The sequence below is a fragment of the Eptesicus fuscus genome, chromosome 15 (genome assembly GCF_027574615.1).
Source record: "Eptesicus fuscus isolate TK198812 chromosome 15, DD_ASM_mEF_20220401, whole genome shotgun sequence".
Classification (NCBI taxonomy): domain Eukaryota; kingdom Metazoa; phylum Chordata; class Mammalia; order Chiroptera; family Vespertilionidae; genus Eptesicus; species Eptesicus fuscus.
Genome location: NC_072487.1, coordinates 54,517,078 through 54,534,701, shown reverse-complemented (window position 1 = coordinate 54,534,701; position 17,624 = coordinate 54,517,078).

Below are 17,624 nucleotides of genomic sequence, written 5' to 3'. Positions count from 1 at the left end.
ACCATAGCCCAGGCAGAAATACTAAGGGGAGATGATTCTTCTTTTTTTTTTTTTTTAATCCTCATCCAAGGATATTTTTCCATTGATTTTTACAGAGAGGAAGAGAGAGGGAAAGACAGAGAGAAATATCGATGTGAGAGAAACACATCGATTGGTTGCCTCCTACACGAGCCTGACCAGGGCCCAGGCTGGGGAGGAGCCTACAACTTAGGTAGGTGCCCTTGACCAGAGAATCCGGGACCCTTGGGTCTGCAGGCCGACGCTCTATCCACTGAGCCAAACCAGCTAGGGTGAGATGATTCTTAAATAAAAAGCAAAAACTCTGTAGCCATAAATGAAAAATTAATTTACACCTGCATCTTTCTACAAATTAGGTAAGAAAAATTCAACACAGATTCAAAAGTTTTCAAATTGAAAAGGACTCTACTTCAGAAACAGGATTTCTCTGACTTCCAGTCTCAGAGAGGAAAAAAGGTCTTAGTGGTCATCTAACACGACCCCCATCACATGCTTTAATATCAGTAACACCACAATGTCAGAGAGCAAAGAGTGAGGAACTTGCTACATAAAATCACCTCAGAGTGTTTTAAAGAATGTAGATTTCTGAACATCACTCCAGACATCCTGGGGGAAATTCAAGTCTCCCTTATGGATATTAGAGTTCTATAAGTAACTCAGCTGCACTGCCACTTTGGAAACCCCGGGCCTAACCTTGATCAGCCAGTTATTGTTGCTCTTTTACTAACAACCTCAAAATGTCAGCCTCGTGTCACAATAAACATTCATTTTTTATAGACCTGGGTGTTGACTAATCTAGGCTAGGGTTGGCTGAATGGCCCTGCTTCAAGCTGATTGAGCTCTGATCTGCTCCAGTATTATTCATTTTGGGGCCTGGCTGAAGGCGTAGCAACTATCCAGGAGGAATTATTCTCTTTATTTTGTTAATTTCATTTTCCAATGACAGTTGACATTCAGTATCATTCTGTATTATTTTCAGGTGTATAGCATAATGGTTAGACAATCATATACCTTACTAAGTGATCCCTCCAATATTTCAAGTATCCACCTGGCACCATATATAGCTGCTTACAATATTATTGACTATATTCCCTATGCTATATTTTATTTTATTTTTTTGATCCTCACCCGATGATACTTTTCCATTGATTTTTAGAGAGAGGGAAAGACAGAGAGAAATATTGATGTGAGAGAAACACATCGATTGGTTGCCTCCTGCACATGCCCTGACCAGGGCCCAGGCCAGTGAGGGGCCTGCAACTGAGGTACCTGACCAGAATCCAACCCGGGACCCTTCAGTCTGTAGGCCGACGCTCTATCCACTGAGCCAAACTGGCTAGGGCTATTTTTATATCCTCATGACTGTTTTGTAACTACCGATCTGTACTTCTTAATCCCTTCACCTTTTTCACCCAGCCCCCCCCCCCCCAATCCTCTTCCCTCTGGCAACCATCAGACTGTTCTCTGCATCTATGAGTCTGTTTCTCTGCATCTATGAGTCTGTTTCTATTTTGTTTGTTTATTTTGTCCTTTAGATTCCACATGTAAGTGAAATCAGATGGTATTTGTCGTTCTCTGTCTGACTTATTTCACTTAGCATAATATCCTCTAGGACCATCAAGGGAAAATCTTCTTATGGAGATGGCATTGGTCCAAGGGCACATGCCCACTGTAAAAGTACTTTTCACACCTCTGCTTGTACATGTCTGCTAACATCCCACTGGCTGAGGCAAGTCTCATAGCTGAGCTCAAAGACAAGGGGTAGGAAAGTCTATTCTTCTTAAGGAAGTGAGTGACAGTGAATACACAATTTTTTTAACAATCTATCTGAAAGAAATCCTATAACTGAACACTATTATTTTTTTTAATATGTTTTATTGATTTTTTACAGAGAGGAAGGGAGAGGGATAGAGAGCTAGAAACATCGATGAGAGAGAAACATCAATCAGCTGCCTCCTGCACACCCCCCACCGGGGACGTGCCCGCAACCAAGGTACATGCCCTTGACCGGAATCGAACCTGGGATCCTTCAGTCCGCAGGCTGATGCTCCATCCACTGAGCCAAACCGGTTTCGGCTTGAACACTATTATGTATGCTCTGCAGAATGTTTTCAGTTCCAAGTAACAGAAAACGTAAACCAAATTGAACCAGAGATTGGCTCAGCTTTTTTTTTTTAAACCAGAAGTAGTATCCTCTCCTATGAGTTGGTTTTTGTCCTCAACAAAGCTCTGCTCATGGAAAACACTGCATTCCTTCAAGAAATCTTTGTGAGCATCCACTTCACTGCATGCTAGGCACCACAGGGGTCTCTGGGGGCCAGAGACAGCCCTGCCTCAATGGGAGGAGAGCGGGGATGTGGCAGGTGGGAGAAGGGAAATCTAAAAATTAACAACTACAGCTCAGTGTGCTAAACGATAAAGCAAAATGGAGCAGTGTGTGTGTGTGTGTGTGTGTGTGTGTGTGTGTGTGTGTGTGTTTGGGGATGTAGGAGGGAAGAGTAAATGGCAAATCCTAAGTCACACTCCCAGCCCAGACAAAAGTCTGGCTTTTTTGGGCCTCCTGCTGAAGGGTTTTGCGGCATAATGGAGCCCTGATGCACAGTAATGAGGCAATCTGGGCCTGACAAATTGGCCCCCGTAGGAGCAAGTCACAGCACTTGAGCTCCATCAGGAACATCGGAATGATTCATGGTGCAGCGCTGGAGCAAGCCTGGGACTGGCCTCCGGCCCAGCTCGAGATATTGGACCTCACTTTCTAGAGAGAAGTGTCTTTAAAAAATTTGTTCAGTAATTTTTTAAATATATTTTTATTGATTTCAGAGAGGAAGGGAGAGGGGAGAGAGAGAGAGAGAAACATCAATGAGAGATAGAAACATCAGTGGTGGGCAAACTCATTAGTCAACAGAGCCAAATATCAACAGCACAACGATTGAAATTTCTTTTGAGAGCCAAATTTTTTAAACTTAAACTTCTTCTAACGCCACTTCTTCAAAATAGACTCGCCCAGGCCGTGGTATTTTGTGGAAGAGCCACACTTGAGGGGCCAAAGAGCCACATGTGGCTCGCGAGCTGCAGTTTGCCGACCACGGAGATAGAATCATTGATCAGCTGCTTCCTGTGCGCCCCCTACTGGAGATCGAGCCCGCAACCTGGGCATGTGCCCTTGACTGGAATCGAACCCGGGACCCTTCAGCCCTCAGGCTGATGCTCTATCCACGGAGCCCATCCAGCTAGGACAGTAATTTTTTTTATTGAAGGCCTATTCCTGGTCCCTGAAAATACAATGATGAGACTAACAGACTTGGTCCATGGTCCTTATGAAGTTTACAGTCAAATATTAAACAATTACACCAATAAAAGTCAAACTGCAACAATGTGGATAAATGCTATGAAGGGGAAGGTCAGAGGGTTTACCTGTTAGACCGGCACAGATCAGAAGGGTGAGTAGAACTTCACCAAGTGAAGAGAACGTGTTTCAGGCAGAGGCAACATCATAAGCAAAGGGCCTGTGAGTATAAGGATCTGAGTGCAGGCCAGTCCAATAAGGACAGAGAGCAAGGTCAACTTGTTTTAAATTTCGTTTATTGATCCAACAAATACTTACTGAGCACCAACTAGGATCTGGGCACTGTTCTAGATGCAGAGAAAGAGCAGTGAACAAAACAAAGACCCTGCTTCTCATAGAACTTTTAGTCTAGTAAGGGGGACCCCATCATCGTAATATTGGTGAGAGAGAATACTTGTTGGATCGAGCCATAATAATAGCAGTTATAATTTACTGAAGACCTGCTACATCCCAGGTACTGCTGGGCACTTCGTATTTGTTGTCACTAATCTTCCCACCCATCCCATTGGTAGGTATTATTTCCATTTTATAAATGAGGAGACGGAGATGCGTAAGAGTAAGTGACCTGCCCAAACCACAAAGCCAGGAAGTTGGAGTTACCTGGCTCCATCTGACCTCAAAGCCCCACCACATCACTAGCATGAACAGGTGGAGAAGCGTCATGACCCGATACAAGACGGAGCCAAGATTGGCATCACTAAGACTGCAGCCACCAAGGAGTGTGCTCGGGCCATCCTGAGCATCCCGAGCCCCCTGCCAATGTAGCAGGCGGCTGTCGCGGAGGCTTCTGTGCCTGCACCCAGGGACTGCTGTGATCGCATTGCTTATAATTACAACTCCAGTTGAAGGCACTGTCATTGCTACCCACATCCCCTTAATGGCCCTCAATTACATCGATGCACAGAAGCCAAGGAGCCAAGGATCACCAATATCTAAACAGGAAGTGCTGTGGGAACCCGGAGAGGTAGCCTCGCTCTGCCTGGAGGAGAGTAGGCTTCACCACTGTCGGTTTGAAACACTTAGCACCCAAACAGTCCCCGTGAGTGGGTGGCGAGACCGAGGAGGCATGTCTGGGTTTTTCCTACAGGTCTTGTCATCTGATTGTTCAGTATCGCTCTGAATACAGAATGAAGATATTTCTCCATCGTTCAGCAAATGGAAATTTTCAGCTGCAATCCAAGATTTCTCCAAGGGTTTAACTCATAAAGGATTATACCAAAGAAATAGTTTTTCTGACAAAGCTAATCAGACAGGAATGGTTAGAGGTACTGCATAATAATTAAGAGTGTAAGCGCTGGAACTGAACCATCTGGTTGTGCATCTGAACTCTGCCACTTGCCAGCTCTGTGACCTTGGACAAGTTATTCAACTTCTCTCCGCCTCAGCCCCATAGTCTGTAACATTGGAGCTAAAATCTGTACCCGCTTCAGAGGGTTGTTGTAAGGATAAAATGGGTCTGTATAAGTAAAGTGCTTAGAACCATGTTAAGTACATTGTAAGTGTACTCAATAAATAATTGGCTAGAAAGAATAGTGGCACAGTAAGCACATTATAAGCGTTAGCTATTATTAGTAGCAGTGGCCATTAACTGCATATATACGCGAGGCTAAGAGCTCCACGTGGCTTATCTAATTAATGCTCCCAAAAACCTAGTGGGGAAGGTGCTGTTATTATCCTCACTCGGTAGATGAGAAAAGTGAGGTTGGGAGAGGTTAAGGTAACTTGTCAGAGGTTACATAGCGAGTGGACAGCAGGACTGGGACTCACATTGAGGTCTCTCTGACTCCAAAGCTTATGGTCCAAAACAAAACCTAAGGACTGAAAGTCAGCAGTCAAAAGAGTTCATCTGAGCTGTCTGGCTACTAGAGACGCCTGCAGGAGGGCAGCCTGGTGCTGGCAGGGACAGCCGAACGACTGGGAAGAAAAGTGGTGACAAAGAGCCAGGTGGGTCAAAGGGAAGGACACCAGGTTACAGCCAGGAGCCTAGAAACTTGAGCCTGGCACCCACTGAGCTAAGAATTATGAAAGAGAGAGAAAGCAAGAAGCTAAGTACATGGAGGAATTGGAGTGAGTCAAATGGAGCTAAATAATTATATTTTACTACTGCATGTGTTTAAATATGTCAGCTTGCCTCTGTATGTATACATATGTATCGAACATATGTCCTTTGCCTGTATGTGTACATATGTAGTGAGTGTATCAGCTTGCCTTGGTACATATGCATAAGTGCCAAGCATATGTCAATTTGCATTCTGTGTACATATGTAAGAAATGAGTATGTATCAGGTTGCCTCTGTGAGAGCATGCATGCATGCATATTTGAGTGTGACAGCTGGGCCCTGTGTTTGTACATGCACACTTACATAGGTGTACCCATGCACATATTACGGTAAATAGCCACTCATCTGTACAGTACATGTGAACTTGAATCGTGACAGCTGTTTTCTAACGCTTCTCCCCTGGCTCCCAGTTGAAAAGTATTCCCTACACAGTCTGATGGCCTCAGGACTCAACTGCAGGGTTAATACCATTAGACTCGGCACTTAGTCTGGGTTCCTAATTAAACAAGTTGTAAAACAGACCACATTCTGATACTGTTCCTCTCAACACAGAGCAGTCGCGGTATGACTTAGAGCAGCTGTAGCAGTGGTGGCTTCAACAACAATGGAGCAGGGGTCAGGGCAGGGCACGGAGAGCGCTGACAGCAGCACCACCATTCATCCAACATTTATCTAACAAGCATTTATGTCCCGTGCCAGGCAACCATGTTTGGCAGTGAGGATGGAAAGGTGAACAATAGACACAGTGTCTGTCCTACAGTCTACCAGGAAGTCAGACTTTAAACAACCATTTACAGCTGTGAAGGGTTTTATGAAGGATGTGTGAACGCATCAGACAGGGACCCCCTAAGGTACCAGGGGCTGGGAGGTATTAAGGAAACTTCCCCCAAAGAAGTGATATTTAGCCTGGCCGGTGTGGCTCAGTGGTTGAGCATCGACCTATGAACTAGGAGGTCATGATTCGATTCCCATTCAGGGCATGTGCCCAGGTTGCAGGCTCAATCCCCAGTGTGGGGTGTGCAGGAGGCAGCCGATCAGTGATTCTCTCTCATCATTGATGTTTCTATCTCTCTCTCCCTCTCCCTTCTTCTCTGAAATCAATAAAAAAAAATTTTTTTTTAAAGAAAGAACTGATATTTAAACTAAGGCTAAAAGACTAATGAAGAGTTAGAAGCGGGTAAAGAAGGAACAGTATTCTATAAAGTTCCACATGTAAAAATGAAATAAAGAGTAGGGCAAGAAACAGAGGTAAAGCATCTGGGGCTGATCCCTAGTGAGTGAGGAGGCGAATCACACAAAGAAGGAAGTTGGAGACCCCCCGGAAATAAGGGCTGGTCACACAGGGCCTTTTAAGCCAGAATCCAGATTCAGACTTGAGCCTAAGATTATAAACAAGGTACAACCCTGCTCAGAATTGTGTTTTCAAAAGATCACTTGGTTAAATGTGTGAACTATAAGGTATGTTAATTATATTTCAATTAAGCTATTTTTAAAAAAACACTTGGGCTGCAGTGTGCAAAATGGACTAGAAAGGCAAAACATACCCAAGAAACCCGTGGAAGAGCTTTGGCAGTGGACTAGGTGAGTGATGATTGTGGCTCTGACTAGGGAAGATGGGGACAAGTCAATAAATTAGATTAAGAAGCTAAAATCAATAGAATTTGGTGACTGACTGGGAGGTGAGGGAGAGAAAGTGTCAAGCCAGGGCTATTCCTTGGTCAGCGGCACTTGCTAAAATATCCATCTTTGGAGAAAAAGCAGGTTTGGAGAGAGGATAATCAGTTCAGTTATAGGCATGAGTTTGAGGGGCCAGTGAAGTATCTGTACTGATCTGTCCCGCAGCAGTTGGATTTTAAGTCTGGTGGACTATAAGTGTAGGAGTCATCAGAGGATAAATTAATTGAAGTCATGGAAGTGGGCGTGATGACTTAATGAGATACCATAATATTAGAAGAGAAGAGGGCCTAGGCTGAAGCCCTGAGGAGCTCCAGTGGAGGGAACAATGAAAGAACCACCAGAAAATAGGAGGAAAACCAAGGAACAAAAGTCTTTCAAAAAGCAGGACATGGTCAATTGGTCAGATGCTGCTGAGAGGTCAAGCAAGATAATTACTGAATATGTCCAATGCATACAGTCACTTGAAGTCATCGGTGATCTTAGCCAGAGCCATTTGGTAAAGTGGTTGGGGCAGAATCCAGATTAGGGTTTACTGAGACATGAGTAGGAAGTGGGAATTGGAGACAGAATGTTTAGACAGCCTGGCTGTGAAGAGAAGAGAAACAAAGCTAGAGGTGACTATGGTTAGATGAGACTGTAACATTTTCAGGGGAGTGGGAGAGAGTTGATTACACAACACAGATAAAAGATAATTATCAGTAGTATAAGACATGAAGGGGTGAAATTCAAAGCACAGATGGAGGGACTAATTTTTTAGAGAAGACATTTTCTTCTTTGTAATAAAAGGGAAGGTAGAGAGAATGAAAGCTGATGCAGGTGGTTTTGAGGAAATTCTTGAATCCTGGCTTCTATGTTCTAGAGCAGTGGTCGGCAAACTGCGGCGCGCGAGCCACATGCGGCTCTTTGGCCCCTTGAGTGTGGCTCTTCCACAAAATACCACGTGCGGGCACGCTCATACAGTGCAACTGAAACTTCGTGGCCCATGCGCAGAAGTCGGTTTTCGGCTCTCAAAAGAAATTTCAATCGTTGTACTGTTGATATTTGGCTCTGTTGACTAATGAGTTTGCCGACCACTGTTCTAGAGAAAGGGCAGTAGAGTCAGGTGGGGGTAGTGAGGGGAGAGGGGGAGTGGCTGCATCAAAAGGTAGCTTAAGGTAGCTTTGATGCCACTATAATCGTCATCAGCCCCCTCTTAGCCTTTCCACCCCAATCTTCATCATCATCTTTTTTTTAAAATATATTTTATTGATTTTTCACAGAGAGGAAGGGAGAGGGATAGAGAGCTAGAAACATCGATGAGAGAGAGACATTGACCAGCTGCCTCCTGCACACCCCTCACCGGGGGATGTGCCCGCAACCAATGTACATGCCCTTGACCGGAATCGAACCTGGGACCCTACAGTCCGCAGACCGACGCTTTATCCACTGAGCCAAACCGGTTTCGGCTTCATCATCATCTTTGATGTAGGCAATTGCTTCCTCAATCTTATATAAAAAGTTACTTTTTAAAAAAATGATTTATAACATGCAATGTATATAACAGATACCACTTTCGACCAGATTACTGCCCCAAATCCCTATTACACAGAAATACATAGAAATTTTGGGTCAGATTTGAGAAGGGTGGAAAAAATTGAAGTGGTCATTGATGATAAGGGGAGCGAACGCGTGTGATTTCCCTTAGGAGCGCTCAGGAGAGATGGGTAGCACCGGTGACAGAAACTAGGTAGAGAAGCAACCTGGAGCAGGGGTGCTGAAGGAAGTCAGGAGCCTTCTTTCTCAGGTGAGCATTCATCCGCATTGGAGAAAACACTGCCCTTCCTACCACTCACCTCCAGCAAAGGAATTCTAAAGGGGATGATCTCTTCAGAAATTCGGGCAAAGCGGAGCCTTTGCTTTCTGAGTAGCCAGCGTGAGGTGAGGTGACCTGAATTCAGATGTTCTCACATCTGGCATACCTTTTTTTTTTCCATCTGAATCCTGGCAAATGGCAAAGGTTGATGTAATCATTTTGCAATCCCCGTGAAATAACTGAGTAATGGATGATCATCAATGGATGCTAAGACCGTTGTATGAAAGGTTGTTAGGGAAAAGGATATTCACAGTCTTAAAGTATTACTCCACAGACAATCTATTAACTATGAGTGAAAGGAAATAGCTTTATAATGGAGAGATCTAGCCTATATAGCCTTCACCAGGTGATCAAATGTAGCCTCACCAATGGTGGGGCAGCCTTTGCGCACGTAGCTCCCAAAATGATGTAATGAGAGGTAGGTGACATTATCTACATGATAGTTTTGCCAAAGGAGTTTAACCCGAATCTAATCACAAGGAGGCAATAAAATAAATCCAGAATGTCGGGTGCACTGACAAGGGCTGAACTAAAAAGAAATTGAATGTCATGAAAGACAAAAAAAAAATGAGAGAGGCTTGTCCTAGATTAAGTCAGACTAAAGAGACAAGACAAGCAAACGCAATAAGCCTGGATTGGATCCAAGTACATACAAAGCAATAAAGGCATTCCTAAGACAACTGAAGAAATTTGATGTAGACTACATATAGCTGATATTATTGTTGATGTTCTTTTTCTTAGGTGTCATAATGGGATTGTGATAATGTAGGAGAATGTGCTTAGTGCATGCACACTGAAGAATTTAGAGGTGAAGTGTCATACTGTCTGCAACTTTCAAGTGGTTGAAAGAGAAGAGAGAGAAAAGCAGAATGTTAACAACTGGTATATCCAGATGAAAAAAACAAAACATGAAAACAAAACTCGATGCAGTCTATTTCTTCAATACTTGAAACTTTTTTTTTTTGCCATGACCTTGGATCACTTTAGGCCTATAAGCATAAACTGTCCTTAATGTGCTAAATTAGATTGAAATCTTTAAAAGCATCATAGCAAGAAAATCGTTCTGCAAAGCTTTTCAACATAAAAGAACTTCTAATTGTGTAGCAGTGTAAGTGAGGATATGGTAAAGTGGGAGAGAAAGCCGTGAAATAATAAGAGGAGCTTTCCTGGAAGTCAGAAAAATCTTTGCATCCAGCACTTCACCACTGGAGATGTCAACTTCCTGTCTGCAGCGTGGAGCTAATGGTATCCCTTTCATGAGCCTGCTGTACAGGTTCAGGAGAAGCAGGATATGAAAGGCTTTATAAACTGGAAACAGGAATGCAAGTGAAGCGATTCTTGTTGTAAGACCATGGTGATGTCCTATTAGCAGTGATTCCCAAACTTTGATACCTGACAAGCAACTGGGAAGCTTGGTAAAAGTGTAGATTCCTGTCCTGCCCTCAGAGGTTCTGATTCAGTAGGTCTGGGTAGGGGCCCATTATTTGCCTTGAGAAAGCACCCCCGATTCTCTGGTGCAAGGGATCTGAAACCACACCCAGAGAGCTGCCCTGGAGATCACTGTGATCTAAAATCCTTGCTACTCAACGTGTGGCCCATGATGGTTAAATGCAAAATCTGGCTCCACCCCAGACCTACGGAATCAGAATCTGTGCTTATAACAACACTAGCGGCCTGGTGCATGAAAATTCATGCACGGGAGGGGAGTCCCTCAGCCCAGCCTGCCCCCTCTCACAGTCCGGGAGCCCTCAGGGGTGGGAGGCAACCCAGCCATCAGAGGAAGGAGACACCCCCATCACACCTCTGCTGCTGCCACTGTCGGCAGCACAAGCCTCAGCCGGCCCTGGTTACCTGAGCCTCAGGTGGTCCTGGGCGGCTGGGCAGCAGCCATCCGAGGCTTGCCTCCACCTAGGGCCAGCCCTGGGTGGCTGGGGAGCTGAGGGCAGGTCCGGCCGCACCGTACGCCTGCCACCCCCCCCCCAGGCGGGGCTGAAAGGACTGGGGGACTCTGGTGGGGCTAAGGGGACTGGGCGCCACCATCTTGTGGCTATGGGCACCACCATCTTTGTGACGGCGTGATGGTAAATTTGCATATTCCCTCTTTATTAGATAGGATGCCCAGGTGATTCCTTTGCACAGTTACAATACTGGAGAAACACTAATCTAAATGGCAAGACTGATGGATGACTTCTCCTTTTTGTCTTGGTCACTGATTCCCCGTCTGCTCTCAGACAGATTCGGGGTACCACCTTTGCCATTGCTGACATCTTCAACATCACTCATCTCTTCCCTCTGCTTCTCTTTGTTTCTGGCTCCACAGTCCTAACATGTCTTGATAAACATAACCAGACAAAGTGCTTATTTCCTTCCATACCTTTAACTGGCTAACCCCGTGGTCGGCAAACTGCGGCTCGCGAGCCACATGCGGCTCTTTGGCCCCTTGAGTGTGGCTTTTCCACAAAATACCACGGCCTGGGCGAGTCTATTTTGAAGAAGTGGCGTTAGAAGAAGTTTAAGTTTAAAAAATTCGGCTCTCAAAAGAAATTTCAATCGTTGTACTATTGATATTTGGCTCTGTTGACTAATGAGTTTGCCGACCACTGGGCTAACCAAAGCATACTGGGATCTAAATCTAGCTAAGTATGCTTTTTTATTTTTTATTGTGGTGAAATAACATAAAATTTACCATTTTACTTTTTTAGGTGTAAAGTTCAGTGACATTAAATACATTCATATTGTTATGCAATCGTCTCCAGAACTTTCGGTGTGTGATTTTGAATGTCACTTAACCTCTCTAAGCTTCATTTTATTATATTTAATACATGGATAATATTACCTACTCCTGCAGAGTACTTTAAGAATTAAGTAAAATAATATACAAATGTGCCTAGGACCCACAGACAATGTTCAATCAATGCTAACTTCCTTCCTCCCTCACATGTGAAGTAGGTTTTTAGACAGCCCTGGAAGTTTATAACAAATACCATCTACTGGAGTCCACTGATGAGTATTTTAAAAGCATATTCAAAAATGTACATATTCTGGGCACAGTATTGCCTTAGAACAGAGCAATTTATAAAGTAGAAGTATTCTATATTCTGCAGAATCGGGCAATTTGAAACAGATAAGTAAACAGCAGCCACTTACATTTTGTTGGGAAAATTATATTTTGGAAAACAACAACCCTTTTGTGCCCATTATATAGGAATTCTTTATAAACATCATTATACTCATATCAATGAATTTCATAAATGGTGCTTTCAACCTTGGGGCGGATCCACTTGGATAAAGCATTTGAATTCCATTTCTGTATACATTATTTTTTTTAAGAATTTTTTTATTGATTTCAGAGAGAGAAAGGGAGTGATAGAAAAATCAATGATGAAAAAAAATCATTGATTGGCTATCACCTGCATGCCACCTACTGGGGATTGAGCCTGCAACCCAGGCATGTGCCCTGACCAGGAATCAAACCATGACCTCCTGGTTCATGGGTTGATGCTCAACCACTGAGCCACACCAGCCAGGCAGTATACATTATCTTTTAAAGAGAATGTGAAATTGAAAACTTGGGTTACATTATGTAACTTTAGCTTCAGAATTAGACTATTTAAAATAGGTGAAGGGATGCCCTAGCTGGTTTGGCTCAGTGGATACAGCATCAGCCTGCAGACTGAGAGGTCCCTGGTTCAATTCTGGCCAGGGGCACATGCCCGGGGTTGCAGGCTCAATCCGGGGCATGCAGGAGGCAGCCAATCAATGATTCTCGCTCATCATTGATGTTTCTATCTCTCTCTCCCTCTCCCTTCCTCTCCGAAATCAATAAAAATATATTTAAAATAAAATAGGTGAAGGGAATTTAAATATCCTCTCTTCCAACACTTTTATTTTACAAACGAGGAAATCAAGTTAATATCCAGAGAGATGTAGCAAATTGTCCTCAATCACATGGTGAGTTACTGGCAAAGCTGGGACCACAGCCCAGGTTCCAGGAATGTTTCCTGATGTCATATGACCTTGAAGAATGGGTGACACTTCAGCAGCATCGATGATGAGATGGGGTTGTAGAGAAGCTGAGAGCACTCCGGGTAGAGGGATCAATAAGAATTTCACAGAGCCCGGTTCTGAAACCAAGAGACCGATGAGTATGTTTGGGGAGGGTCGCAGAGTGGGGAGGCTGGAAAGAGAGATTAGGATGAAGGTTTGTGATGGGAGAAGAGGGTCTTGGACTCCATTTCTTGGTCCTCCACTAGTTCCCTTCCCACTTGTGATACTGTGGTAGATTTGATTATTGTGCAAAAATATTCACCTCCTTATCTTACCTTCTTAGGAGGAGTCTACTTCTCTCCCCTGGACTTTGGGCTCAGGTATCAGACTTGCCTTGGCCAAGGAGATATTAGCAGGTTATACCACTGAAATTTGAGCTGTGCTTCCACAGCTGGGCTTGCCCTCTTGCACTTCTGCTGTCACAATGAGGAGCTTCCCTAGAGAGCTTCTACCCCTTTATCCTGGGGCTCCGAGTGACCACATGAGAGTAGATCCTCCCCAGCTACCCACCAGATTTCCCAATCACTGAGTGACTAGAGTGACCCCTCTCCAGTCCTGTAGAAAGTATAATACCAGCCCATCAAAGAAACTTCTGAGACTCAAAGATAAGAATCTAGATCCCTATGTAGCTTACCAGCACAGTACCAGCCTCTGAACTTCCTTCTTGGTTATTCTGGAAGTTGAATCAGATGAAGGGATAGAAGAGGAACTGGAATCTGCTATCACAAGTATCCTTTTGATTAAAACTAATCCATTTTAAGTAACAGAATTTGGAATTTTCTCCCCAACAAACCCATTCCAATGAGTGGTAACAGTGAGAGAAGCCTTCGCACACAATCTGGGGATCTGGATAATGTAGAAATAGAAGTTTCCCATCTAATAATGATAAACTGCACTGTTAGGTTAATACTCAGCTTGCAAAGCCAGCAATTACATTGTGTAATACAAGTTCAATAAATGTATGCTTTAAAAAATCTTATGCAAATCACCATTCTATAAATTGAACCTCATGCTAAATGCACCAAAAGGCTATTTAAGGAAATGCCATGTTGAAATTTTTCACAAATAATCACACTCTTGTATCTGCTATGGAATTCTTCTATCCTGGGTGTTCCTAAACCATGGCACACCCGGGTACTTCCCGCACAGGGCAGCATTTCTGCAGGAGGGCATCCATATCACAATGACAACAATAATGTTAAAATGCTTTACATCACTCTTTATTTCAAAAGTGTTTTGCTAACAGACTAATCTTCACAACATTCAAGGGAGGTAGATAAGTATTACACCACTTTCACAGATGGAAAAACTGAGGCAGAGATTAGTCAATTGTGTTGAAGGGCGTGATGTATGGCACAATTAGGAAAAGAATGTGTTGTAGTCACGGATCCTTGGCGACCTCTCCCATGACTTGTGAATACCACCGACACAGACGCAGCGGGTGCAGCCTGGAAGCACGTCATTGGTAGTTGGGCCAGTTTAAGGCTATACTTCACCTCGCTGACACCGGATGTTGCCTGCTGTCCTTCAGCAAGTTATTTCCCTCACACGCATTTTCACACGACTACATCTCTAAAACAGGGAGGAGTGGGAACGCTGTAGGTACAGACAGAGGGGTTGGAGAAACAGGGCTGGGAAGGAGGAAAGGAGAAGAAAAAACAAACATCTCCAAGTGAGGGCAAGAACGAACAGGACCAGCTGGGAAGTGGCCCAACAGAAAGGGAGGCCACGGCAGAAAAGGAGTGTCATTCCATTCGAAAAGCCCAGACATCCAGAAATGCTATTGAAAGGGTAATTCTTAGCAATGGCATTACAGAGCCACTCTTCCTGGCTTTGCCAAATATAATTATCGGGTCCTTCTGACATTCCCAGGAGGCAGGAGAACCACTCCTTTCCCCTGGTCCAGACCAAGTGCTGATGTGATTGATCTGACACCGCGGAGGCTGCTGACAACTCAAATGCACTCTCTCACTATGCCACCCCGCTTCCTCTGTTCTCTTTAAAAAAAAAAAAAAAGCCAATGCGTTTAGGGGCTGCAACAAGCATACGTGGGGAATAACAACCCCTCTCAGTCAGTGCTCCTTTATACAACATGGGACATTTTTTTTAAAAATGAGATTTATAGATACCATCTGTCTAGAAAATAACTAAAGCTCAAGGTAAAGAAATCATCTTTTCTGATCTTTCTAGTATGAAGTCATTATAAGAGAAGGGGACTGACACACCACCGGCTGCAATGGAGCTGATGATGGCAGAGGCAGTACCGAATGAGTGGGGTGACAAGGACCCAGTAGGGAGGGGCTAACGTGTCAGATGCACAGGCAGCTGAAGAGGCGGAAATCAGAGCACAGAGGTGACAGCCAAAGAAATGAGAGGAGATGCCAGTGTTTGAGGCAATGCAATAGTTTGTGCATAGGTCTCTCTTGAGATGGGTCAAAGCCAGAAATGCATCCTTTCTTCATTTCAAGAGGCAGCATCATTATTTTTTAAAATATATTTTTATTGATTTCAGAGAGGAAGGGAGAGGGAGAGAGATATAGAAACATCAATGATGAAAATCATTAATTGGCTGCCTCCTGCACGCCCCCTACTGGGGATCAAGCCCACAACCCGGGCATGTGCCCTTGACCAGAATCGAACCGGGGACCCTTCAGTCTGCAGGCCGATGCTCTATCCACTGAGCCAAACCAGCTAGGGCAAGCGTCATTCTTTCAGGCATCTAGCTTTAAACTTTATCGCTCTTCCCCAACAAAAGCAATCAACTGCCAATCCTGTCTGATTCCACTTCTGCAATGCCCTTCGAATTGGTCTCCCTCACTTTCTCTACAGCCTCCTCTGGGTCCTCCTATCATCTCATCCTAACCAGGACCAAACCCTCTTACCTCATCTCACAGATCCCAGTCTCCTCTAACCTCAGTCCGTCTTCTAATCTGCCTCCTGGAGCACAACCTAGGAACTGGGAGGTCACGGTTTGATTCCTGGTCAATGTGGGGCATGCAGGAGGCAGCCGATCAATGATTCTCATCATTGATGTTTCTGTTTCTCTCTTCCTCTTCCTTCCTCTCTGAAATCAGTAACAATATTTTTAAAAAATAAAATGAATTGGGATTAACCTGTTCTTGAATAGAAACACTACAAGTACCCTGTAACGTGACCTGGCTCTCAAAATATAACAAATCCACTATATAGCTTTGAGGGATGGGGCAGGGGCGGGTAGGTGGGACTATTTATTTATTTATTTTTGAGTCAAGAGACCTGGAACTGAGGTTCTGCTTTGCCATTCACTAGCTATGGGCCTGGTGCCAGGTGGTTCTTCTCTGAGCATTTCTTCCTCACTTCTGCATGACCTCACAGGATATGAACTCCACTCCAATGTTTCTCAATCCCCAATTATACATCATAGCCCCCTAAAAAGCTGACAAAAACTATAGCAGACCAGGCCCCAACCCAAGTCAACTGAATCAGAATCCTCCAGTAGCAGGACCCAGTGGGATTAATTATTTATAAAATACCGTTTCTAATGCATAGCCAAGGTTGAAAACTACTGTTAGAAACTCATAAATACCACTAATGGTAGAGCAAGGGGCTTTAGGCTGCTGACTCAATTATCCTTGATTTGCTCAGTTAGGAATTAGTTGGATGCTTTTATAGTTCCATTATGTGTGTGAGCATTTTCTTGTGTCCTACATTGTTGTTTGTGTGCTTAAGTGGTCAATTCTGAGCAAATAATACCCAGCACACTGTGTACACAAAAATGTACCTAACCCCAATTTTTTTTTTTAGAATAAATAAAAACATCTTCGGGTCCTCTAAAACTTTGCTACCGAGAAGGGTGGTGACCAGATAAGTCACCTGAGATAACCTGGGAGCTTGTAAGAAACGCAAAATCTCAGGTCCAGCTGCAGAATCTGCGTATTAACAAGATTTCCAGATGGACAGGTGAAGCAAAGGCAAATTTTTCTCATTCCACACCTGTGCTCCCAAGGGGGCGGGAGGGCATGGAAAGTCAAGTTCTGTCTCTCGTAAACTATTGAAGTTTGGGCCTTGATCCAGATGCTTCTTCACAAAAAGGTCCATTTGGTAAAAACGAAGTTACGAACACAGATCCTTTCTTTTGAAGAAGACTAGTCTTCACAGAGATCCTTTAAATCATCTATTCCTTTAAGAGATTTAAAATATGATCATGACCAGTCCGGCTGGCATGGCTCAGTGGTTGAGCATTGACCTATAAACCAGGAGGTCATGGTTCGATCCCTGGTCAGGGCACATGCCTGGGTTGTGGGCTGGATCCCCAGGAGGGGGCATGCAGGAGGAGGCAGCCGATCAATGATTCCCTCTCATCGTTGATGTGTTGTTGTTTTTTTTCTCTCTCTCCCTCCCTTCCTCTCTGAAATCAATACAAATATATTTTAAAAAAAATAAAAAATGATAATGTATAAATTGAATTGATACCCATTTGTTTCATGCAGTTCATAAATAACAAGGATTTGTGTACCTTACTGAACGTAAGGTCCCTACAGACCCAAATTCCAAAATTATGAGGGAGGGAAGCTTAGCCAATGCACTGAACTATTGGCCCATGCCCTGGGATAATTATGATGTTAGCAGTACCCATCTAAAACTG